We start from the raw sequence: 27,629 nt of genomic DNA, 5'->3' as shown, positions 1-27,629 counted from the left end.
AGGCAAGAAAAAGAAATAAAAAGCATCCAACAAAAGGGAAGAAGTAAAATTGTCTCTCTTTAAATGACATGATCTTATATACAGAAAACTCTAAAAACTTGTTTTCTGTCTTAAGGCAGAAATTTATTAAAATCTATTTATATAGTGTTTTCCAAACAACAAAAAGAGTACAGTCCTCATCATTCGGGCCATCAACTCTATTCTCAGAAGTGCTTTGAGAGAAGACAGATTTCTCTGCCCTTCCCTGAAAAAAATATTTCTGTTTATACTCCTGAAAGTGATGCATTTATTAAACCACCTCTTAGAATAACAATCTCATTTAGATCTCCAAACCTCTGCAGGGAGTGAAGAGATTTTAACAAAGAGCCTCCTCCAGAATGTAATGCCTCATCACAGAGGTGTAATGCAAGAGACACATAAAAAGGGGCTCTGTCAGAGGAGTGCAGGTGATCTGATGGCCGAGCCAGAAGAGCCTGATGGCCCAGGCAGGTAGCCCCACACTGTGGAGCATGGCCAGCTAGGGCTGCATGGCCTCCAAAGCTTCTTCCTATCCTACTCCTTATCCTCTAAGGCGGCTACTCCTCCTGGAGTTTTGGTCTCTACAAGTATATCAGGCTCATTGTGCGTTGCTTTGCCAAAGGCTCCTGCTATGTAATTTCAAACAAAACTTTATCAATTACACTTCTGCTCCTTCTTCCATTTCTTCCAGAACATCTGTGCTTTCAAAAGTATCCTCTACCACCTCTTCCATGATCTCAGTCTTCAAAATCTCTTTGGACAATTCCTGAATGGTGCCCTGAGTCTGAGTGGCCTTAATCACTTCTGTGCTCTTTTGCAGGGAAGGAACCAGCCATTTTCAGACCACCAGCTGGTTCTTCGTCCCCTTGAGCACAGAGTTCATGTGAGCTTTGGATGCATAAAGCATGCTCACGATCTTCCTTGACCTATCATCTCATTAGCTAGAACCATGTAGACATCCTTCTGGCCCTTCTTGGCAGCATCTTTCACAGATTGTTTCTTTCTTTTTCTCTTTGGATATCTCTCATTTGCCTATCTACAGCTCTCATTTCCTTTTCTAATCAACAAGATCAGCACACAAGAATCAACCGCATTTATATACACTAACTAGGAACTATTGGAAAATGAAATAAAGACACCTCCCACCCCAGCATTTAGAATAGCATCCCCACCCACCCCCCAAAAATTTAAGGGAATAAATTTAACCAAGGAAGTGATAGATCTGTATACTTTCAAACTGTAAAAACTGACGAAAGAAACTAGAGAAAACACAAATAAATGAAAAGATATTCTGTGATCATGGATTAGAAGAACTAACATTGTTAAAATATCCATATTAGTTAAAGTGATCTACAGATTCAGTACAACCCCTATTAAGATTTGAATGGTATTCATTATGGAAATAGAAAAAAAATCCTGAAATTCATATGAAAACATGAAAGACCCTAAATAACTAAAGCAATCTTGAGAAAGAAGAGCTAAATTGAATGCATCACACTTCCTGATTTCGAATTATATCAAAAAGCTAGAGTAATCAAAAAAAAAATAGGCATGAGAACAGATACACAGGTCACTGGAACAGAATTGAGAACCCCAGAATAAAGCCTTGCATATATGATCAACTAGTATTTGACAAAGGAGCTAATATTACTCAATGGAGAAAGGATAATCTCTTCAATAAATGGCGTTGGGAAACCTAGATATTTACACGCAACAGAATGAACTAGACCCTTAACTTACACTACTCACAAAAAGTAACTCAAAATGGATTAAGACTTAAATGTAAGACCTGAAACTATAAAAGTTCTAGAAGAAAACGAGGTGGCGGGGAGGGATAAGCTCCTTGACATGGGCTATAGCAATGGTTTTCTTGGATTTGACACCAAAAGCACAAGAAACAAAAGCAAAAATAAGCAAGTGGTACTTCATCAATCCAAAAAGCTTTGGTACAGGGAAAGAAATAAAATATGAAAAGACAATCTGTGGAATGGAAGAAAATATTTGCAAACCATTTATCTGATAAGAGGTTAATGTCCAAAATATATAAGGAAGTCAAACTCAATAACAAACTCCAAAAAAACAAACAAAACCCAATAAGCCAATTGAAAATGGGATCTGGACAAGATATTTTCCCAAGGAAGATCTACAAATGGCCAACAGGTCCATGGAAAGGTCTACCACATTCATCACATCACTAATCATCAGAGAAATACAAATCAAAACCACAAGGGCCATCGACTCACATAGATTAGAATGGCTATTATCAAAATGAAAACAAGTAACAAGCACTAACCAGGATATAAAGGAAAAAGAATATATGTATACTGTTGATGGAAATATAAATGGGAATGGCTATTCTGGAAACAGTACAGAGGTTCCTCAAAACAAACAAACAAACAAACAAAACCCATAAAAATAAACTACCATATGATTTATTAATTCTATTTTGGGTATATATCAGAAGGAAATGAAATCACAATCTTGAAGAGCTCTCTGTGCCCCTAGGTTCATTTTAGCTTTATTTACAATAGCTAAGACATGAAAACGACAATGTATCTATCAACAGATGAATGAAAACGAAATGTGAGCTCTCTGTATGTGTATCTATATATATGCCATTCATATAATGGAATATCATTCAACCAAAGAAGGAAATCCTGCCGGTTGCAACAACTTGGATGAACCCTGAGGGTGTTATGCTAAGTGAAATAAATCAGAAAAAAAGAAATACTGTATGATCTCACTTATATGCAGAGTCTAAAAAAAATTGAACTCATAGAAACAATAGATTGGTGGTTTCCAAGGATGGGGGTGTGGGCGGGGGGTGAGATGTGTGAAGGTGGTCAAAGCATACAGACCTTCAGCTTTGAGATGAATAATATCTGGGATCTAATGTACAGCGTGGTGACAATAGTTAAAAATCTTATTCTATATTCTTGAAGTGGCTAAAAGAGCAGATCTTAAAATTTCTCACCACATACACACACATATACTCCCCCCCCACACAAAGGAGTAACTATGTAAGGTGATGGCTGTGTTAAGTAACCTGTGTTGTAATCATGTTACAATATCTACAGGTACCAAATTATCATGTAGTACACCTTAAATGAACACAACATTACATGTTAATTACATCTCAATAAAGATGGGAAACATTTTAAGCAAATATTAACAAGGGGGAAAAAAGAAAACAAATGCAATAAGGCAAGAAAACAGGAAATATATTCCCTATATGTATGTACTTTTTCCAGGATAAGGGGACAGGAGCCAGAGAGCTTCCCATTCCCCTCTTCCACCTCGAACACAAATAAAATATTATAATTCATCCCCTCTAGCAGAACAGAGAAAATTGCTGCCTCCGGCAGGAACTGCAATCCCCACTAATCTCTGAAACTGTACATTTTTGTAACTATTCGTACCAAATCATTGAATTAATTTCCTTTTTATTTCCTTATGAGAAAACTAAATTACTAATATTATCAAAATGTTCTCCCTCGCTGGAAAATTCCCCTGGTTCTAGTGTTTGGTTTATATGGTTCCATTTGGAGTTGGTTTTAGGACACATGAATTTTTTTTAAAAGGAAATATTCAGTACTAAAGTTGGTCTAAGCATTCTCCTCTCCATAGGATTTTTTTCTTTTTTAGGTTTCTCCTCTCTTCTTCTATTCACTCGCTGCTTTCATAGTGCTACTTTCCATACAGCACTTTCCATTTTCAAAATGTATCCAAACTTTTCAAAATAAATGTCGGCCTCCCAAATACAAACCTTGGGGGCTCAGATGGACTATTGGGCGATACTCCCAAGGTTTTACAAAGAGTAGCTTACAAGCTTCTCTGAGCACAGCCTACAGCAGATTGGGTTTACAGATATTTGGAGCATTTTTTTTTTCCTCCTTTCTTAGACAGCTTGGGCTGCCATACCAAAATACCGCAGACAACGCGTAAACATAGGAGTTTATTTTCTTATGGTTCTGGAGACCCGGCAGCCCATGATCAAAACACCAGCTAATCCTGTTTCTAGGGAGGGCTCTCTCCCGCTGCAGACTTGCAGACGGCAGCCTTCTTGCTGTGGTCTCACCTGACGGACAGGGAGCAGGCGCTCGCTGGTATCTCTTATTCGGCCATTAATCCTATCAAAGCAAGATGCCACCCTAAGGACCCTATTTAACCTTAATTACTTCCTTTTACTTTAAATACTGTCACATTGGGGATTAGGGCTTCACATGAATTTTAGGAGGACAGAGGCAGTCCAGAGCACCCCTGAAAAAATCATACTACAAAGTCAGAGTGGACAAACGCACACAGAAGCTGTCCATTTCCTTAAGTCAATTACCCAGAGGCAGCAATTAACCGTGAAAACGTCGCAGCAGGTTGTGCGGCTGCCACTCGCCACTCGAAGGTGGACACTACTTTCTCTTGTGTTTCAAGGCACTTCAGGAGAGTTCTAACTCTGCAGCCCTGAGAGCTGTCACCGCCTGGGCATTTCACGTAGATCAGATGTGCTCCTTCTGCCCACCTCCCGCTCCACGGGAGCAGCTGAACACTTCTTCAGGAGACAAGCCTCTGTCCTTGGGTGCCTCCCTCCCATGTGCTCTCCCTTCTCCAGGGACCCGTGCACGCCATGCTTCTTTCTCTCCGGCAGACCTCTCCCCTTTCGTCTCACTTGCAACCCTTCCCGATGTTGGAGACCATCCACTCCCTCTGCAAAGCGCTATCCAAGATCAGGCGCCCCTGGCACACCACCCCCACCCCCATCCCCGCTCCTCGGCCTCTCAGCTCTGTGTCTGTACATCCGCCACCAGCTTCTGCTGCCCGGTGGCCGCCTCGGCTCCCTCACTGAGGTCTGCCCTGCAGGGGGAGCTGGGAGAGGCTCGGGGTTCAGGAGGGGCTCTCCATCGCGTGTGATCTCCCATGGCAGCTGCTACTGACGAGTGGCGGTGGCCGGTGTGGATCCAGGCCGTGCCCCTGGAGGCCTGCAAAACCCCCATCTTCCCCAGGCCTCCTGTCCTCCAGGCCAGAGGACAGCAGAGAGCTGAGCACATCAGAACCCCTGAGATGGGACTGGGTGAGCAGAGAGGCTGGCTGTGGTTCGCTCCTGCACCCAGGCCAAAGGGAATGTCTACCGGAACTTTCCCCCCAGTGCCTGGGGTGGAGCTGCGCCACTCAGGAGAAGAGAGACCGCATTTCTTCTTTACTGTGATTCTGCAGCCCCCTCTCCCCCCACAGTGGAGGACACAGATCGTGGCCCAGTGCTCGGGCACTGTTAGCCACTTCTCACTTCACTGAGGAGAGCACACTGTAAAGACGCAGGAAGCATAAAGAAAGAAAATACGAGAACTTATAATGAAGCACACAGTTTTGATTTATACCATCTAATTAGTCTCCTGTCTTTCCTTCTTTCTTCCTTTCTCTCTCTCTTCCTTCTTTCCTTTTCCCCCAACCTCCTCCCTCCCTCCCTCCCTCTTTCCTTCTATGGCCTCGGACCATTCATGGAGCGCCTGCTCTACAATGCTGTAAGACTTGTTTTGCATAGTTTTTACTAAGTTTTCACTAAACCTATACCCATAACAAAAAAATCTGTCAGACCAAAAATTAAAATGCAATCAGTTAAAGAAACACCTTAAGCAGATATTCCCCTAATTCAACACTTTGTTTCTTTTGTAAGCCGCATGTTACTTTTGGGGGCCCATGGGTCCCTCAGTCCAAGAAGCGTCTGCCTTCGGCTCAGGTCATGACCTCAGGGTACTGGGATCCAGTCCCACGTCAGGCTCCTCACTCAGTGGGGAGTCTGCTTGTCCCACTGCCCCTCCCCCTGCTCATACTCTCACTCTCTCTCTCTGTCTCTCAAATAAATAAATAAAATCATTAAAAAAAGAAGAAGAAGAAAAAGAAAGTTACATGTTACTTTTAAATCAAGTCTCTAGGGCCACCGACATATGGTTTAATGGGCTCAGAATCATCAGCCTGCGTAGAATCCCAGCCGTGCCCCTTCTGACTATGGTCTTGACCAAGTTACTTAAGTTCTCGAAGGCTACATTTCTCCACCTCTGAACATGGTGATCATAATGCTAACTATCTCACTAGACTGCTGTGAGGCTAATCTTAATTGACACATGTAATGTACGAATGAAAAGGCCAGGCACCTAGTAAGTCTTTAACAAATACTATGTATTATTTTTATTATTATATTAGTCTTCAGTTTCTCTTGAGTGCCCACGGTATCTGCCTAGAAGTTCCCTAGGCAGGTGAGGTGTGTGTGTTGACTGGCCTGACTTACTGAGTTGCTTGGCCCCGGGGACTGTTTCAGAGTGGCGCCAACAAGGCCTTGTAGGGCACCTGGGGGCATCCGAACCGTGAGGCATGTGGCGCCAGAGCTTCTGAGACACCCTTGTCACAACCAGCAGCTGTCATGGTGAGCATCTGGGACCTCTTCCAGTTGCACTTTCGACTCCTCACGAAAACCTGGTGGGTTTCGTCTGAGTGTTGGTGTCCGAGTGTTGGTGGACAACACTGCGCGGTAATCTTTCCTCGTGAAGCAACCTTGTAATGCGCTTATAGAAAAATAACGGGCTCTAGTACACCCACATCTTCACATCACTTTCAAGGGCAGCCTTGATTCCTTCCAGCTTTTCATTTCGGTCAGGAGAGAGAGAACTTCACTCAGCTTCCTCAAAGCACAGCCCCTTTTGTGTGGGGCCTCGGCAGAGTGACGGAGCCGTACACACCTGTGGAATGGAATCACGAGGCTCATAGTAACACGTACTTAAGAAACCAGGGAGTAGTTTCTCTGTCCTGACACTCCTCCAGGTCGATGGCTCCCATGCTTGCCTTCTCGGGTACAACTCCTCTCGTGGACCCCCTGTGACCGCCTCACGCGCAGCTGGAAGTGCAGTCCAGGCAGCGGGCCCCACCCTGGTTCTGTTCCAGAACATTCCCACCAGCACTTCAGCTACCTCTTCACTCATCCACGGCGCATCAGAGCAACGGCTTACCCATGGACAGTCTCTCAAGAATCTACAAAAATAAACAGTAGCTTCTTATCGCAAGAATATTGGGCCATTTGCAACGACATGGATGGAGCTAGAGGGTATTATGCTGAGCAAAATAAGTCAGTCAGAGAAAGACAAATACCATATGATTTCACTCATAGGTGGAATTTAAGATACAAAACAAGTGAGCAAAGGGGAGAAAAGAGAGAGCGAGAGAGACAAATCAAGAAACAGACACTTAACTACAAAAAAAAGAACCTGTTGGTTACCAGAGGGGAGTTGGGTGGGGGATGGGTTGCGTAGGTGACAGGGATTAAGCAGTGACGTATGGAAGTGTTGAAACACTCCATTGTACGCTTGAAACTAATAGAACACCGTATGCTAACTAACTTATTAAAATAAAAACTTACGGGATGCCTGGGTGGCTCAGTGGGTTAAGTTTCTGCCTTCGGCTCAGGTCATGATCTCGGGTCCTGGGATTGAGCCCCACATCAGGCTCCCTGCTCAGTGGGGAGTCTGCCTCTCCCTCTGCCTCTCCCCCTCCCCCACAACTCGTGTTCTCACCTGCATGCTCTGTCTCTCAAATAAATAAACAAAGTCTTAAAAAAAAAAAAACGTAAAAAATTTTCAGAACACTTGACCAAGGAGTTATGATGAAATGTGCTTTGACAGATAGGCTTTAGGAGAACTTACCCTTCCTTTCCTCTAAAGCAATCGTTCCTCACACCAGCCAAGCTCTGCCCATTCACAGAGCACATCAGCAGCTCCCTTTTCACACCTGCGATGTGCAGTAAGCAAGCTGCTTATATCGATAATAGCGATAATAATAATAATAAAAACTTCCATCGAGAGTTTACTTGGTGCCAGTTCTGAAGCCCAGGGTCTCGTATGCAGGAGCTAAGCCGTCACTAACAACTCTGATGATCCCGGTGGAAAGATGAGGAATCCAAAGCTCGAGACCATAACTTGTCCCCATTTTACAGATGAGAACTCCAGTGACTCGCCCCAGGAGGTGGTACTCCCAGGTGTAGCATCAAGTTCTCCAAGGCCCTCTCTAAGGCACCATACCACTTTTCAGCATCTCCAAGTCACCCATGGGGTCTGAGGCCCTTTGGGCACCACTTTGGGGGCTCACCGTCCCAGCCCGGAAGAGGTCAGGCACAGTGGTCAGTCAGCCGTGCCTGCAGGCCACACTTTGTGCACAGACACAAAGACGTCTCATAACCAAAGGCAAAGGCCATGATCCCAGTTGGAAATGACTAACGGGGATCCTCTGCCTTTGAGGCCAGAGCTGGAATCTGCAACTAGTTAGCGCCAGTACTACTGGCGTGCCGTCTACATAATGCGAACCACGGCATTTGGCAATGGCTCTTAAATTTGGCACACTCCACACTCCTCCTGGACCCACGAGATAACATAACCAAATGTTTTCTGAGGCTGTAAGAAAGGAGCGTTTTGCAGGTAGGAGGAAATGCAAACATCCTCTGTGTAAGGGACTCGCTCCATCCAATCCCAAGGGCAAAATGGCTCACTCCTTCCCAGCCCTTCGAAAGGTTAAATGGGAGCAAGGGCCCAGATAAATGGTCACTATACAAACAAAGTCATGTAAATAAATGCATCTCTGATCTATGCAGGCTGGTGATGCCAAATATACCATCTGCACCATTTCTCATGATGAGTCGATTTTTTTTCCCCCTGAAATGTCCCAAGCAATGAAAAGATGACCATGTTTATGCAGACCAGGGCAAGCATCATTTGATACTCTTGGAATTTTTTTTTAGATTTCAGATCCACAGAGAGTCAGTAGCATTTGTGTCTTTCTAGGTTAGCTTGGAGTTGGAAGAAAGAAAGAAATCGCACTAAAAAGGAATCGGGTGTTCAGACAGGGCCTAAGAGGGGACTTGCAAGTGACTGTGATTTTTAGTGGGTTCTAGTTGCATCTATCGTCTAAGACTGCCCACCTTGCCCTTCCCTCATTCACTTAGCGAAAGCCTTACCAGAATCTAATTACGGTGGGAGCTGTGTTAGGAATTACAGATGCAAAGATAGATGAAATACTGTGCTCACCTTAGATACTCCGTGTGCTGTGAGAATTTGCTTGGCACGATTTATGGATAACTTCATGAGAAATAAAAATTAAGAGTCTGTCAGCAGAATCCCATGTGGATGGAGCTTCTTAAAAATTCAAATGACCAGAATGTATCCCTTCGATTGCTAATCCATCTATAGCACGGCTCCGGCATTCTGTGTCATTTAAAAAAACAAAACAAAAATGAAACTTGTAGGTCAAGGGGTGAGCCAACATCTTTTTGTAAAGAGTCACATAGTAGATACGTTCAGTTTTGTTGCAACTATCCACCCCCGTGGTTGTAGCGTGAAAGTAGGCACAGACCACAGGAGAGTCCGAGGGCGTGGCTGTGTTCCCACAGAACTTCTCGGCTGCAAAAACATGCTGTGTTTAGCATGTGTGCTGTAGTTTTCCACAACCTGTTCTAGATGATTCTTACAGGCAACTAAGCTTCAGACCTGCTTGCCTAGAAAATATGCAACTCCAGAGGGTGTGGGACCGACCCCACCACAGATAGGAGAAGAAGGAATACTGCTTTCCCCACCACATCAGAGTGCGGAGAACTTCCCTCAGTGTAGGCTCGCATTGCGCGGCCAACCATCCAGTGCTTACGTTGAATCTGATCAAATATTTTGCAGGGATCCATATCCAAGCGCCCTTCTTGTTGGAGGTGGGGAGTTTTACCTGATACACAGTCTACGCCAAGAAATCTAAGTTTTTCTGAGATCAGGAAAAAAAAAGAGTGAGAGAGAGAGAGATTTCTATGATTATTAGATGTATCACTCCTTCTTAGGATCTGGTGTAGAAAAGAAATACAGAGCTCCCGAAAGACAGTTTTTCAATTCTAAGGTAGGGCTAAGCTCCTAACTAATAATGATTATATCTGGTAGGCTTAAGGAAAACAAATCAACTTTTAACTATAAACTATTTGATATTCTTTTAGTTCTAAGATTTTGAAATGCACTTCGTGCTTATTGACAGGCAAATTCACTTGAACAAACACTTAAGAAATAACAGCTTTGGACTAGCATTCCAACTCTTGCATAATACCCAGTTTTGTGGGAGAAACGGTAACAAAAAGTACTCATAGCCTAAGTGATAAATGCTATAGTCAGGGAAACACAGCGACTAATTCTCTTTGGGGGTAGGGGGTGGGGGTGGGGGGATAGGGTGAAGGAGGCAGGGGCAGAGGGCAGCCTCAGGGGAGTCCGGAAAGAGCCACAGGGAGGAGGCAGCGTTTGAGCAGGGCATTGAAGGGTAAGTAGGAGTTCTCCAGGCAAAGTGCAAAAGAGGGAGTGTTATTTGAGCAGGCGCACTGAGTCAGGAAAAGCACTCAGGTTTAAGGAGTGGGGTCTAGGCTACTCTGACCTGAGGGCAAGATGTGGGGGGCGGGGACCGGAAGTTAAAGAAAAGCTAACAGCCTGAGGGGAGGTCTGGGGTCAGATAGCAGAGCCAGAGCCGTAATGCTAAAGCTCTGAGCTTTCTTTTAATAGGCTAAGAGAAGTCGTTTGCATTTTAAAGCAAGGAACTGACCTAATCTTGTCTGAATTTTCGAAAAATTATCCTGAGGGGAAAGCAGAGCCTGTTAGAATGTTCAAAATCTGAACACAAAATGAGGGGTAGTAAAATCTACCCCCCATGCGCTGCCCCCCCACCCTGAAGCTAAACAAATTCCCCAAATGCCAGGATCCTGGGAAAGTGTCTTCAGGGAGCAGGCCCTCATTGCCCCATTCCCTCTAGAAGGGGGCAGGGTACCCCCTGGGGCTTTGTCACCTTTCCCCCCCCCCACCCCCAGACAGCCAGGGGTGGAGAAAAAAAAAATGCTACAGAGCAAGCAAAACAAACAACAAACAAAAATCCTTTCAACAGGCAGAGAAAGAGACTTGACATACAGGCCCTTTCCTATTGGAAAAGACAGAGCTAGGGCTCTCCTGCTCTCTCCATTGAAACCAGCTCGAGATCACCTGCACAAAGGTGCTTGGTCTGTGGGTAAAATGCATCGGCCGCCAAGGCTCCCATCAGGCTTCCCGGTTTTTCGAGCTTCCTGTTTGTAACATCTTCAGTAATGGAATAGGCCCCTTGGGTGATTCTATGATGAAGACGCTCGCTGTCCAGTCCTGTCTTAATGAAGCACATGCTTTTGCTCTCCTGACTCTCCATCCCTACCTCGCATGCTTTTCCCCACCGTACCTAGTGCTCCTTCCAGGGGCAGTGACTCTGGCCTTCCCTGCAGCCTCGCCGCCTTCTTTGCAAGACCTCCACTCCCCATCTCAGAGCAGTTACGAGACTTCAAGGAGACCGAAGGAGGAAAAGCAGTGCCCGCTCGGTTGGAAAGGTGGCCAGGTGAGCAAAACCGCCAGAGCGGAAGCTGGTCCACCCGCGGCAGGCCAGCGGCACTTAATTAGGGCTTCTAAAGAGTTTCTTTCAATAAGCATTTATTAACCATTTGCTGTGCCTGCTATAAAAACCCAATATGGCCCAGCAGTGATAAGAATTTGCTCCGCCATGCCTCCCGCTTCATCATAGAAGCTTTGAGATGTTTCTAAAATCCTGCAAGGGGAAGAATAAAATCCTCCCAGGTCACCTTTAGCACTAGAAAGGGAACCCTTCTCTCTGCCTCTGGTCAGCAGAGTCAGACAAGGTCTCCGCAGAGGAAAAGCAGCTGGCCTTGGGCCAGAGAGCAAGCCGCTGGTCTAAGGAGAGAGAGAAAACCTGCAGAAACACATGCTCACTTGACTTGATTTATGGTCATAAGGCAACCAATTACCCGATGAGGATAAAACAGCAGTTGTTGCTTTTTGGGGTCCCCCCCAATTCTGCTTTCACAGTCATCTTTCTTCTCTGTTTCTAAAATTGATTTCATTCCCATTTAGCTAGAAGCCAAACAGAGCCCTTAGCCCGCTGCCGTGTCCCAGTTCACTCTCCATCATGTCATTTTATTTTAAATTTAGAATCCAAATCCTTGTTTACATGTAAATAACTCAGTGTTATTTATGCTTATTTCAAAACAAATAAAAAGAGACCACTAATTATCAATATTGTTCGGTGTATACCATTTCCAGCAAAAGATTCTATTCCGAGGGCTGGTTTTTCATTATTTAAAGAGAGTTTTTAGCTTTTTTTCTCTTGAGGGCTGGGTTTGGATAATTGAGCTTTAAAGAAAGATTGAAAACTCTTTGGATATAAAGAGAGGAGAAAAAACTGCAATGTTAAGTACAAAGTTGCCGTCCACTATTGCCCTTCTCTTCAATAATGGAAATCCAGTTTAGTGCACCATGCAAAAGAGCGTCCTTATATTTTGAAATTGCAAGTATCCAATTATGCACAAGGGTCAAGGCAGAATTGATGTGAAGGAGCTCAATTTTAAAATCCCTTTAAAAATCAGGACAAAGGATGCCATATTATTAAACTAAATGTTTAAAAACGAAAAGTATTATGTGTGCCGCATGGGGGGAGATCAGATTTTTATTAATGCAAGTTTTAAATGCTGATTAATCCTCCCGAGAGTCAGTTTCCCAAAGCATTGGACTGTATTCAAGTCTTTTTCAAAACAGCCCATCGCTTCCATTATTCTGAATATTAATTGAACAACATTATAACTAAGGATACAAAGCAAGATTTAAAAACGATTACGGCTGTCAATGCTTACATCTAAATAAGTCTTTGGAAATTCAGGCTTAGAAGGGAAAAAAATGTTGGAAATCGGTCTTAGAACAGCAAAGATCTCTCTTAACCTTTTTTAAAAAAATGAATGTGATGCGTAGGAACTCAAGAAAGCTTCAGCGATGACTTGGTCTTAATGTATTTATCTGGGCAATTCTCAATCAGAAATCAGAGTTACTTCTGACTTGTGATTTGGGACGACGTCAAGGGCATTTTCTTGAGGGGAGAAGTAGGGCAGCCAAAGAATATTAGTAGTCGATAGAATTTTTCCATTTCCTTGCTTTGTATTTCTAGTTCAGTCTCCTGTCCAAACTCAAAGAATCAAAGAATTAGCCAAATTTAATCAAATCAAATATTACTATGGTTTCAAAACAACTCATTAAGCTCCAAGTCAAGCACTACAAGTGAGTAATGACTTATTTTCACAATAACCAATAGTCGAAATTCAACTTCTTCTATCTCCCGAATCTAGTTTGGGGGTACATAAGATCCCCATTTCCCCACCAGAAGTGACGGAAAATATTGGCTTCTCTTATGACCTGGGGGAATTTTGATTTTGTTTTGTTTCCTTAAATGGTTGCTATGTATTTGAGCCATAGCTCTTTGTTTGAAAGGATGCAAAAGCCACTCTTACATCTAATTCTAGTAAGATAAATGGCATTATGAAGGGAATATTAAAAATTTACAGCCCTCTTGACTAAGTTTATTTGTCAGCCAAACATGCTGAATATTGCATAACACACACAAACACACACAAAAGCATGCCATCCCGACGATGAAAAAGATATGAAGAAATAATGATGCCATGATAACAGTTCTGATAGAGTTTGCAGATCTCTGTCGCTGTTTGGCACGTCATTTAATTGCAATGCGCCAAACCAGCAGAATCATGCAATATGTTAGCGTAAAGGGTCCACAGTTTAAGGGGAAAATCTAGAAGTGTTAACTATACACTATCTAATTATACAACCTTACTGTCCCAGAATGTGATTTCAGAAACCATTTCTGACATATGGGAAAAGGGTAGAACAGCTGGTCATTAAGGTTTTCTCAAGACTATTTAGCAACACACTTGAATGTAATTAAAGTGAAACACTAAATACTGCACTTGTGGTACAATGTATTTTTAATTTTTATGGCATGTGGTAAAAGTAAATAGATGCAGAGCATTCAAGTTTCTCCATTCGGCATCCAACTTGTCAAAGATACAGTGTCTGGCGGAGCGTGCGCGGCGTCCTGGTGTAAGTCACAGACAACCACATGGGGTATTTAAGGCTGTCTTAAAGGGAATGAATTTGGCAATACTCCGAGGAACATCTACTGGGAATTCCCAGACAAAGCACGAGATGAATTTGTTCATTTATTCATTCATTCATCAAACTTTACCTGAAATTATTTTTTGAGGAGAAAGACATTAGCTTGGCCCTCGAGTTGCTCACATCTCATTGTGCTTAAAGCACAGTGATTGAAGGTGGTTAAAGGGTGGGGAGCACGAAGAAGGGGTGTCTGGCACCCACTGGGTGTGTCAAGCAAAGCCCCTGGACGAGGAGTCATCCTAACTAGGAAAAAAAAAAGTTTATGCAAAGGTTAAGAGAGGAAAAAGAATGTTGTGCTATGAATAGAATCTTCACAATTATTGAATGTTCATAATGTTCTGGTCTGGGGCTAAGCTCCTGACACTTATTATTTCACTTTAGCGATGAGGAAAATCACAGGGCAGTTCATGGCAAAGCAGCTAGTGGGCGACTGACCCAGGATTCAAACCCCAGTGAGGCTGACTGCAAAGTCAAACTTCTTCATATTTCATGCTCAAATTGACATGTATGTAGCATGTTCATTTCACCTTCAAAAAGCTACATGTATAAACTCAGTCCCTATAAAAACCCTATGATTAAGAGAATGAAAAAACAAGGCATAGACTGGGAGAAAGTATCTATAAATCACATATGTGATACATAACTTGTATCCAGAATACATAAAGAACTCTCAGAACTCAACAGTAACACAGTAAATCACTCAAAAAAGTAAGCAAAAGATTTAAACAGACACTTCACCAAAGAAGAATTATGGCAAATAAGCACAAGAAAAAAAAAATGCTCAACATCATTACCCATTAGGGAAAGGCAAATTAAAAGTACAATGAAATCTCAAGGCATCTCTATGCAAATGGTTAAAATAATAAAAATAACGACTAACCCAAATGCTACCAAAAATGTGGAGTAACTAGAACTCTCACAGATTGCTGGTGTGAGTACAAGATTGTACAGACATTCTGGAAAAATTTGGCAGTTTCTTATAAAGTGAAACATATACTTCCCATGGGACTCAATAAATCGACTCCTAGGTATGCACCCTAGAGAAATGAAAAGGCGTGTGAATATTTAAAGCAGCATTAGTCATAATTTTAGAAAACTGGAAACAACCCAAATGTCCTCCAACCAATGAAGTGATAAGCTATCTTACATCCGTACAATGGAATACTACTCAGCCACAAAAAGGAGTAACTTTAGGAGAAACATGCATCATGGGTGAATCCTAAAGGAGTTATGTTGAGGAAAGAAGCCAGTTGTAAAAGGTGTCGCACAGCATGACATTCTGAGAAGGAAAACCTATACGGGATGCTGGCCATGGTTTGGGGTGGGGGATGGTTTCACTTCAAAGGGGCAGCAGGAGGGAATTTTTCGGATGAGGACACTGTTCTGTATCCTAATGGTGGTGGTACGTACACAAACACACACATTGTTAGAACTCAAAGAACTGCACACCAAAAAATAAAGTGTCCTGCGTATAAATTTAAGAATAAAAATAAAAACCCCATGAGGTACGTGTTCTAGTTTGGGTTCTCCAAAAAAAGAAAACCCTGAGAGAAGCACCTGCGGGCTAGGAATTTATTTGCAAAGTCAATCCAGGAATCACAAGTGAAGAAATGGGGACAGTGAGACAGAGAAAGGAGAAAAGTAAAAACCAAAAAAGTGCATTAATGAGAGGGTTTGCACTGTGGACAACTTCAGGTCAGTCCTGCTGAGCATCTTCTGAGAAACCATATGGAATATGTCTCAGAATCACTCCAACGGCAGATACCTTTCATTTGGTTGCGATTAAGGTTGCCCCTAGGAGCACAAACTCTTAGGCTTCTAGGTTTTGTAAGTGCCTTTGAAAGCCCTCAGGCAAAGCAGAGGAAAGACCTAGATCCCTGAGGTGAGAAGGTGTCGACTGTCTATCATAGCTGGTGGTGAATGCAGATGGGCTGAGAGATACGGAAAGGCAATCAGCAGCATTTGCTAAGGAGGGATTATTAATGGATGCTCTACACATATGGTTTTGCAATAAAGTGGGGGAAATTTGCCAAACAATTTAAGTATATATAGGCAATTTTGATAATAAGAACCCTTGTCCTTAAGGACAACACTTCCATGTACCACATTGGATGAGCCAGACTTCTTCATATTCTATCATATAATTCTTCCAACAGCCCAACAGGACATAAACGTTAATATCCCCATTTTACAAGCAAGAAAACTGAGGCTCAAAGCAATTAATTAGCTTTCCCAAAGATGCAGGAGCACACATGTACACATGCGCACACACAGCTAAGGAGTCATAAGGTCAACTTAGAGGCCCATAGTTTTTCTGTCATTCTTGGTTAGTACCTACTCTGATGAACGTTGCTACAAAGCATTACAGAAGATACAGTAATTCTGAGAAAACTGTGCATAACAGGAGGGAATCATGAATTGTGATTACAAAGCCAGGTCTAAGTCACTCCAGGACTGAGCCCTACTTGTGGGAATATTCAGGCTTTCTCTTTCCAGCTATCTAAGAGCATGTGATCATTCATTTGAATCTCCATTTGACAGTGACTAAGAAAAAAAAAAAAAAAAAAAGAAGACATGAAACGCACACTAATCTGCGTTAACTCCATACACAAATTCTAGAGATTTTTGAAACTCCGGCTAATAAATGGAAAATTGGCTATAAATCATAATATGTCTGCTGCTGCTCTCATTTCATTGACATAAATGACCAAGCTGATGCTCTAGCTGTAGGCATGGATCCTGTAGCTTCAGAGACCCTAACATCACTGGGGAACTATTCCTTTCATTTTCCTTACTGCTTCTTAAAGAGCAGTCCTCCACCCCTGAAGGTGACTTTGCTGCAAAAGGACATGAACTTGGAGTTGTTCTTCAGTGCAGGAAGTCTAAGATTAAAGAGTGATCTACCTTCCCTTACTCTCTCCCCACCACTGTCGCCTTCATAGTCGCTGGACACAGAGGCTTGAGCAAACCTCAGAGATATTGCAGAGTGGTTCCACACCATGTCAATAATGTGAATAACACAGTAAAGCAAGTCAAATGACTTTTCTGGTTTCCCAGAGTGTATAAAGTTATGTTTATTTACACTATCCTGTAGTCTAGTAAGTGTACAATAGTATCATATCTAAAAAAATGTGTACCTTGATTAAAAAATACTGTATTGTTAAAAAAAAAAAAGGGGGTAATCATCATCTGAGCTTTCAGCAAGTCATCATCTTTTTGCGGGTGGATGGTCTTGCCTTGAGGTAGACGGCTGCTGACGGATCACCGTGGTGGCTGCTGAAGGCTGGGGTGGCTCCGGCCATTTCTTAAAGTAAGACAGCAGTGAAGTTTGCTGCATCCGTTGACTCCTCCTCTCACGAATGATTTCTCTGCAGCATGAAATGCTGTTTGTTTGGGTTTTTTTAAGATTTTATTTATTTATTTGACAGACAGAGATCACAGGTAGACAGAGAGGCAGGCAGACAGAGAGAGAGGGAAGCAGGCTCCCCGCTGAGCAGAGAGCCCGATGCGGGGCTCGATCCCAGGACCTTGAGATCATGACCTGAGCCAAAGGCAGAGGCTTTAAGCCACTGAGCCAGCCAGGCACCCCTGAAATGCTGTTTGATAACGTTTTACTCACAGTAGAACTTCTTTCAAAATTGGACTTAGTCCTCTCCAACCATTCTACTGCTAATGATTCCATTATCAACTAACTTTTTATGGTAGTCTAAATCCTCTGTTGTCGTTTCAACAGTCTTCACAGAATCTTTACCAGGAGTTGGTTCCAACTCAAAAAACTGCTTTCTTTGCTCATCCGTAAGAAGCAGCTCCTCATCCATTCAAGTTTGACCATGAGATGGTAACCATTCAGTCCCATCTTCTGGCTCCACTTCCGGTCCTACTTCTCTTGCTATTTCTACCACATCTGCAGTCACTTCCTCCACTGAAGTCTGGAAGCTTCCATTTGTAAAACAAAGATCAAAACAAAAAACCCCAAGGAACCCCAAAGGTATCTGTGAGGTGTGATGAAGTCAATCTCAATAAAGCGAGGTAAGCCCGTGCAGACTTTTGGCCAAAGAACAAAGGAAAGCTAACTGACCCACGTGGGCACTGAACCCTTGACCTCATTAGCATTGTTTTCTTACCAGCTCTGCTAACAGACAGCCCAATTATGAACACCGAATCAAAGACGGAAGTCACCTCTTCACCTGGAGCCAAGAAAAGCCCACAACTGCTGGTTGTTAAGAAGAGACTGCTTCTCCAGTCAAATAAACACAGTCTGAACATCCCCAAGCAATTTCTAAGAATCTTCCTTCCTTGCATGGCTGTGTCTAGCAAGAATTGCTCTCCGGGTCGTTTCCAGGCTAGAAGGTGATGAAGGCATTGGGAGCGTCGTCCTGGGACGGATCTGGTAGAGAGAGCTGGACTGTGCTTCTCACAGAGAATCTCATGTCAGATCCAACTCGAATCTTCTGCACTTGTGATCCCCCATCCCTAAACTCCTCTTTGAAACCCTTCCACACTGTTAGTCCTGACACTTGAAGATTTGCCAACAAACAGAACACTTCTTTTGAGTGTCTGCTGAGGGGCCTATGGCAGAGATATTTCCACAATGGATTTTTACAATTGAAATGACTCTTGTGACTCTCTGGTAGTATAGAGGTTCTTCAAAGTGGTTCTTAAACTGTGAAGTACAATTTCCCTGTTCTGAAGGGTAGCAAATTTGTGTAAGAATGAGTCTCTCTGTGCACGAGTCTGTATATGTATATACTTTTTAAAGATTTTTTAAAAAATTAGTTGAATTGTATCTAATTATTTGTATTCCTTTTTTTTCCCCCCCCAAAAGCTGAAGTGATTTCAGTAAGTTCTCAGGATACAATGAGTGTGTCGGTCAGTCAACGCATGGTGCTAATAAAACCAAAGAAGATGGCTCAGTTCCCAGACCAGTCATGGGGCTCATCTCTAGCCATGGGCCACCTAGCTCACATCTGATGTGATTTACACAATGAGAATAAGCAGAGATAGAGCATGAACAGTTGATTGTAGAAACATCTTCTTCTCTGGAGAATAATAGCCAATGTTGATGGCTGGGTTTAGTTTATACTGTCCTTATACACTAAGACGAATGAATGAGAAGATTCTTGCCCAGAAGCAGAGCTGGCCTGACCAAAGGTGAATCATGGTGCCAGACTGAAAACAGTGCCTATATTTCAGAATATATTTTACTTTATAGAAGATTTTTAACCCTGTGGATTTTATGCAGCTAACCTGTCCTTCCCCTCTATTCTACTCTTTCCAGTATGAGGCAACAAGGAAGTGTCCCCCACCCTTCCACCAAGCACATACATACAATTCACAGCCATAGCAAAGTCCAGTTTATGAGTTGATTCGGATTCAATTCGACAGGCATTGCTAGTGTTCCAATATTCCATTCTCCTCTACTTTCGGGTATAGAAAGATTACAGAGTCCTGCCCTTTGAAGTATGCCCATGTGAGTCATTCAGGCCAATGAAATGTGATCAGAAGAATCCAGAATATTTGATTGCTTATATTGAATTCTCTAGACCTTACAGTAACAAACTCAAATGAGAGGTTAGCTCCAGGAATGATGGCACCCCATCAGTCTGGGATCTTGAGCCATGTCAAAGTAGAGCAGAGCTGCTCCTGACCCTAGGCCACCACCTCTTGAGGACAAGGTAAGCAGGAAATCAACCTTTGTTATTTTAACTCTGGAGTTTGGGGTTGTTTATTTCCATGGTCTATCCTAACTGCCTTACCAGAAAAGAAATTATTTTAGCATCTCAGCTTCTCAGCTTCTCAGACATTGGGGATCAGGTATCTGAAGTCCTGGCAAGAATCCTGGGCACCTGAGTGTTCATCAAGGCACTCTCTTTGCTACACTAAGGACTATGTAACTGGGTTCATGCCTCCATTTCCTCTCAGGGTTGGGACTGTGCTCTAGCACTCTCCAGATCTCCATAACATCACCATTAACGTAGTTTCAGGACTCTTCTGCCTCTACCTCATCTTACTGAAGTGTAAGAAGATACTCCAGTGTATCCTCAGCCCTCAGGGTATCTGTCAGGTTGTGCTACTATCCTGGATGGTTTTGGCTAAGGATAAGGAGAGAATAGCTCTCCCAGCTAGGATTCACCAAGAGTCCTAGCTGTGTGCCTACCAAAAATGTACGAAGATTTGGATCCCTTCTTAAAGAGCTCTTAATTTTCGGGTAAAAACAGTTAATGGCATGAAGCATGGGGCAAGCATTATGCAGTAATTGGTGTGTTAAGGTCATCTTGCATTGATGTGCCTTGAGACACCCTAGGATTGCAGGCAGGAGAGACATGACTTGTCAGAAAAAGTCAAGAAGTCTTCAAAGTGAAGGTAAGGTTTCATGAAGAATGGTAAGAAACTGGATAAAGCTAACAAAAGGGTAAATCTGACAAGAGAAACACAAGGAGCAGAGGCCTTGAAGTAAATGGAGACAGTCATGTTAGATGGCAGGAGGCCAGCCGATGAGAGACTAAGGGTGTTGATCAGTTAATAATTTGAGGCAGGTGGGTCATCTAAAATGAGGCAAAACTTGGCAAACAGAGCAGTTGAAACTTGCTGATGTAGAAATTAGAAAGAAGACACAGCATAATTTACTCAGCTTTGAGTGGGCGCAGAGGGAGGAAAGGACTGTGCAGCCAGGTCAGACTGAGGGACAAGCAGCCTGCCACTTGTTCTATACAATCTGTTGGATCTTATGGTATCAAAAGATGCTGTGCAGACTATATGACAAACCCTAGAAGAAGACTCAAAATGTAGAACCCTAAGTTTCTGAAGTAAGAGTATACCATCTATACCAAAAAACTAAACACCATTCAAAAAAGAGTTCTTTGCATGTTATTGGACTCTGGGAGAGATGGCGCATTGACCAGAAGACATCATGTGGCCATGCAGCCAGAGCTACTCATCATGAAGGTTATAACAGGCTCAGCAAGTCAAAAAAGTTCCATCAGCCACAAAAGCCACCAGTTGTAAGATGGAAGTAGGACACCCAGAACCAGATATGAGCAGAGTCAGATGGTATGAACCGCTAAAGCAGGTGGCCTAGAAACCCATGTGATCCACTACTGTGGCGTTTGTATTCAACTCACATCTATGACCACATGGCAGGCACCTTAGGACCACCTGATGGAGGTGAGAAAAAGCCAAACTTGGTTTATGGATGGCTCCATATGTACACGCAAGCTGAAAATGTACCCTTAATGAACTACACAGCTCCATTAACCAGTGGCCTTCAGCAATTAGGAGGAATCCTTCCAAAAAGCAAAAGCTTTAGGTGGTATATAACATCATAAATTACACATGAAAAGAAAAATCATCTAAAGTTAGAACTTACCCAGACCCATGAGTAGTGGTGAATGGCTTGGCTAGATAAGGACCTAGAATGAAGAAGTTGAGAAGATTAGAGACAAGAAAACAGAGAAACATGCATCTATAGTAGTGGGGATGAAATATGAAAATCTTTTTATAGTATGTTAATACCCATCAGAGAGTAACCACCATGGAATAAATAACCAATTAAATAATCAACTAAACATAACAACTAGGCCAGTCAATGTCAGCCATCCACCATCATTAGTCACCCTAATCCTGGTGTGATGGGTTCATGGATAGGACAGCCACTGTGACAGGAATAGAAGGTACGCATAGGCCTTAAAGTATGGGCTCCCACTCACCAAAGCCAACTTATCTATCTCTACCAAACATCTAACTCAACATTCACAAAAACCAGTGTTGAACCCTTTACATGGCATTATCCTTCATGAACACCAACCATCCATCTGATGGTAAAATGGATCCCTTACACCTTAAATGGGGTGGCAATTCTCCTTACTAAAATCAACATATATATTGCTTGCAAGGATTTGGCCAGCTTGACTACAGATATTTAATCTACTGACATACACTTAACGTGTTACTCACTATGTCACTTACAACCTACTTAATATTTCACTCTGTCACCTCTGACTAAAGGACCCATTTTACAGAAAAGGAGGTGTGGCAGGAGGTATACAACCAAAGGATCCAGTGGTCCCATGAACTATCACAACAAACAGAATGTGTAAACCTGAAAAGCAATGACATGTTTTTTTGAGGGCATAGCAGAAGTTCTCCCTTGATGATACCTGCAAGAATGGGACACCATCCTTCAGGAGGAGATAGACATCCTAAATCACTGTATATGGCGCTGGGCCCTGATAGGGAGAGTTCATGGAAATGGGGACCAAGAAATGGAAGTAGGAATAGCCCTGCTCACCATCTCTCCTGGGGGCCCATTTGAGAAATCCAAGTTTTCCATCCCCAGAACTTTAGGCTCTATGGGTCTAGAGGTGCTGGTTCCCAGAGTGGGGATGTTTTTATTAAGGAGACAATAAAAATATCCTTAAGGTTTAAGGCTACAGCTGCCACTCGGTCATTTCAGGATCCTTGTGCCTAGAGACAAGCAGGCAAGAAAAGGAGTCACTATACTGGTAGTGATAATTGACCTTGATCATGAGGGGGAGGTAGGACTCTTATAATGGGGCAGAAGAAAAAATATGCCTGGAGAACTTTTCTGGTACTCTGCTGCCTAATTTTGGTGGCAAGTAGATAAGGCCAGCAAGTTATGGTCTAATGAAGACATGGTGACTTAAGGACTCACACCCCTCAGGAATGAGAATCTAGGTCATTCTGCCAGGTAAGCCACCCAGACTTAGGTGCCATTGAGGGCAGAGATGTAGATATTAAGGGGAAACAGGAAATCAGTAGTAGAGGACAAAGATGATGAGTGTCATTGTGGCCTGAAGACCAGCTATAATAGTGAAAACTAGTTTGTCCCATTCCTCTTAATTTTGTATTTTTCTCAAAGAGTTGGGACGCCTGGGTGGCTCAGTCAGTTAAGAATCTGCCTTTGGCTCAGTTCATGATCTTAGAGTACTGGGATTGAGTCCAGCTCTGGGTTCTTTGCTCAGCAGGGAGCCTGCTTCTCCCTCTGCCTGCTGCTCTCCCTGCTCATGCATTCTCTATCTCTAACAAATAAATAAATAAGATCTTTAAATACATACATACATACATACATACATTTTTTCAAAGAGGCTATCCAAAATCCTGGAGAAACTATTCCCAGACTGGGCAAATTTACTAGACAAATGAAGGGTATTTGAAGGGCTCAGGGGTGGCTCTAGTGTTTGCCATGGTGTTCCATGCAGCCACACACACACACACACACACACAGTGCCACTAGCCCCCCACTCACACACATACACATGTGGTCCCTCTCTCTCTTAAAGAGCCAAGACATTTATTCCGCTGGGAATTGTGAGGTGGTTCCTGGGAGTTCACAACTCTCTGGGAATTTCCCTCGGCCGAAGGGAGCTACCCCACTGAAAATGCAACCCTTCCCCAGCAGCCCCCATCTACTGCCGAGAGCTGCCATGCTGAACGGCTTCTGCTGAACTCCCTTAGCTCACTCAGGATCAGGAAGTACAAAATTCCCGGTACACCCGCCTCAATGTGGGACAACTGAAAAGCCATCCCAGCCCTAGAGCTCACTGTGAAGTTGGCCAAGTCCCTGTTACAACTATATCACCGGTCCACTTGTCCCTCTACCCAATCTTGCTTCCTTTGGTCCCTTACAGGATGTTGTTTCTGAGACTTCTTCCCAGTAAGACACAAACACACAACTCTCTGACTGAGAGTCTATGCCCCCAGAGAACCCCATCTGAAAGAGTCAGGGAGCAAGCATCAGAGATCCAAGCAAACACAAAACATGTGGACCACGAGAAGATGGGAGGTAGGCCTGGTTGTGGGCAGCTTCATATTGGGCCATCCTTCCTCAGAAGCAGATTAGTCCCCAACACCCCCTGCTTGGGGCCAGAAATGGCCTTGAGCTATGGGTGGGCCTCACCTATTCAAATGATAATCACATAGATTATCTAGTGATTCCCAGTCTTATCCAATGATATCTGGTAATAACCAACAGTGACCACATAGAATAACTCAGGCAAGTCCCAGAAAATCCATATGTAACTCAATTTCCCTAAAGGAGAAGTTTCCAGTGATTAGTTTCTTGGGAACTTGGGAGGCAGCCCAAAAGTTGAAGCATTGGGACAAGCTTGCAGTTGGACATTCGGAGGTATGAGTAGAGCAGGACCACTCTCTTTTGTCCCAACAGAGAACAGCACTTCCTCAAAGTTGTGTCACAACACAGCCAGGTGTCACGGATGGGTTACAGGTATGCTAGGAGATACTGCTCTTAGCCTGCAGGGTGGCTGGGCAGGACCTGGGGAAACCAAAGTTCCCTCCCCCAACCCCCGCCCCCGTTCTGATGAAGCCTACCTCTTCCAGACCTCTGCAGAATGGCTCCCTAAAGCAGCAAGAAGCCAAATCTGGTAATTCATGAAATTACCAGATTTCTTGAAATCTGGTAATTTGAAAAAAAATCAGAAATCTGATCATTTGAAAGACTCAGGAAGCATCTGAGTAGAAAAATGGAGTGTGAAGCCAGGTGAGCCCTACAAAGATCTTGTTTTGATGTTTGTCAATTTCCTCCTCCCTTCTAGTGGCCATCTTAGAAGGGATCTAAATTTTATTTAGATTTCCCTATAGAATTCTTCATAGGGCTCTCCAACTTCTCTATCCCGTGGCCCGAACGACCAATTAAATTGGCCATCAACTCTTATTATAAAGAAAAATTCACCTGGAAGTTGTCCCCTGGGTAAGCAATTACCCTTGAACGAGAAGTGCCAGCCCATTTAGAGCTGGTCCTCACTCAGGCAGCCATTCTCCCTTCCTGGGGTGAAGGGCTGTGTAGACATTGCCCACGAAGCAAGAAAACATTTTTCTTCTCGCTCACATGGCTTGTCCTTACAGGTATCACCAACAGACTTTTGAATCTTCCCAGGCCTCCTTCTCCCCGCCTCCCCACCTTGATAGCGCCACATGCTTTCATCTCAGAAAGAAATGCTGGTTTCTTCTTTTCCTTTATTCACTGCAGGGCAGTGTCCGATGGTGTGTCTATCCGGGTAGCGAGAGTCAAGGAGACCGTAGGGGAGAGGCATTGTCTGGCAGGACGCCATGCTCGCCAGGCCTGCTGTCTCCACGGGCCCTCCATCATGGCCTTGGGCAGGGCACTTGACCTGGGTCTCAGAGGAGGTCAGCTCATTAGTTTACAGCTGCTGGTGCTTTAGGGTGAGCGACTCTGACACCCAGAGAGAAAAGAAGAGCTGCTGTGATCAAGAGGGGTGACCGGCTCACCTTAAGACAGTGAGCTTCTCCACGCTGTGTGAGAGAGGTTTCCTCTGATGTGTGAGTCAGAAGCAAACTCGGGCTCCACAGCAAAGTCACACTGGCTCCTCCAGGCTCGCCCGCGTTGGCTGAAACCGTTCAAGATTTCCACCTCAGAGACAGTGGCCGCTGCTGGTCTTCCCACTGCTGGGAGCAGGGAGCAAGATGCTGGAATCTCGTTGTTTATTATGTCCTGGGTTGTTTTGTTTTGTTTCGTTTTTAACGATAACTTTGCAGAGTTCTTCCCGGCTACTGAACTCATACAGATCTGGGGAAGTTCTCTTTGCTTCGACCCTTCCCCCTTGGTAACAGCAAACAGATGCTCCTGACGCTGGAAACATTGGTTTTCTCAGGCCACTAACTCCAACGACACTACATTTCCTCCTTATCCTCACTACTTAGTCTGTAATTATTCCAGTCGGCTAACTCGTACAGGGCTGGGGGATCTTGTGGCTCAACTGCAGAAATCACTGATTGGGGTCCTTCATTGTCATTAGTAAACTCAGGACATGGGTGTCCCTAGAGATCCAGCTCCTCAAAGTTGATGAACATTAATGTCTACAATCCAGGGACAGACAGGGAAGCCATTGGCTAGGACCTTGCCATGAAGATCAGCAGTTTTATGCAAATCTACTGTGATCACTGCTTCTGTTTATTCTCTGGTTGCAAATGGCTAATGATAAGCTAATCCGGCTGTCGTAGGAGAATGGCATCTAAAACAACGAAGGGACGAAAATCAAATTAGGCAAAAACCACCTATTCCCAAAGCTTCAGATCACCACATCCCAAGCTCCCCTGATGATTGACACCACGGGGAATTCAAGGGAACCCACCTGCAAGACAGTTGCGAAAGCATCCCATCCTCAAACACCTTCCCTGAAGCCCACATACCAGAGCCGGTGAACAATAGCACCCATGCGGGCAGCATGGGACCAAGGGGGGACCCTGAGAGCAGACCCTCTACCTCAACTAGAAATCACTGGCCTGCACGTCTACCTTAACTTACAGAACGGACTGAGCTATGTCTGAGTGCATGTGCCCAAGAAGAAGCATTGAAATGAACAGCTCTGCTGCTCAACAGCCCTCTTCATCATCCTCTAGTTCAAGTTGCTCAAATTGTTTCAAAGCCTCGGATGAATAGAGCTAAAAAACCAAGAGCTGCACACCACCACCGATGCCATAGAATTATTGATGCCATAGAAGGCTGTATGCATTCCTCTTCTGCTTCTTAAGCAAACTCGCTGATTAGAAATCCAAGTTGTGGCTATTAGGAAACTGTGGCAGAGAGGCCGAGATCCGGGCTGTTTCTTGGCTTTGAGTTGGTAATCCATAGTAGGAAGAAGATGGCCTACGGTGCCCCTGCAGGGCTCCGCGGAAGTCATTTACATATGCTCTTCTGAAGTGCCCCTCTCTCACTGGCCCTTGGGGATGTCACAGATGGCAAACAGGGAAGGCTTGCTGAACCCCAACATCTGGCCAAATGGTTCCACGTAAGGAAGGAAAGTGAAATCTCTTTTATTAGAGTAGGTTACACACCACTCCTGGTCCCCCTTACCCCCGTGCTTCAGAAACAATTATCTTAAAGCTTTAAATGGATTTTGAAAACATTCAAACCCCAAGAATAGCGGTCTCAGTACGAAGAACTTATTAACACAGAGATTTACATCAGTAAGAGACTTTGGGGGAGGACAAAAGGAAATTCAATGAAGAGAAAAGGGAGGGAGGGACTCACTAGTTCAAGTCTGAGGTTTAGTTTCTTTTCCATCCTGTGGATTTTGATGCTCTGGGTCTGTAAGATAAGAACTGGTTAAAAAATGAAGAGAGAAGAGAGCCTTAAATAAATGGTAAAGCTAATAGAGACCCAGGGACAGAGCCTTCTCTCAAATGCACAGCTTGCCGCTCCACATATAGTATCTTGAAAAATCTTTACTGCCTTCAAAGATACAGCCCTTGGCACTGAGCACCATGCCTCCAAGTTTAGAATGTGGACCTCCATATTTATGTTCCCCAGATGGTGGAATTTATAAATGCACCATGGGGTGCTATTGAAATTAATAATTTAATTCATTTCCGTGATTGTGCCGTGATTGCTAGTCATTATGGCAATAGCCGTTCGCAGAGTCTCTCAGTTCTGGGATGGAGCCGAAGGGTAATCTCAGTGAGAGCAATTCCTCTGTCGTCCCATTTCAAATGCAGTCAATCCCTTCTGAACGGGGAATAGCCAAAAGTTTCTGGAAGGAAAATGAAGGCAGCATCAACCTAGTTAGGCGAAGATGACTT

The 27,629-nt window shown here is 43.7% G+C and overlaps 1 long non-coding RNA gene and 1 pseudogene across 1 annotated transcript; both read right to left on the bottom strand.

Moving 5' to 3' along the window:
- Positions 1-517: 517 nt before the first annotated feature.
- On the bottom strand, positions 518-5,006 carry LOC123927623 (annotated as a pseudogene).
- Positions 5,007-9,079: 4,073 nt separating this feature from the next.
- On the bottom strand, positions 9,080-25,984 carry LOC123927996. Its single transcript, XR_006815580.1, has 3 exons — positions 25,320-25,984; positions 21,421-21,463; positions 9,080-9,251 (listed from the first exon to the last, which is right to left on the bottom strand). It is a non-coding gene; the product is annotated as an uncharacterized LOC123927996 (long non-coding RNA).
- Between the last annotated feature and the right edge of the window lie 1,645 nt (positions 25,985-27,629).

This window comes from Meles meles, chromosome 17 (genome assembly GCF_922984935.1).
Source record: "Meles meles chromosome 17, mMelMel3.1 paternal haplotype, whole genome shotgun sequence".
In the NCBI taxonomy this organism is placed as follows: Eukaryota; Metazoa; Chordata; class Mammalia; order Carnivora; family Mustelidae; genus Meles; species Meles meles.
This window is presented reverse-complemented; position numbering and strand designations above follow the sequence as displayed.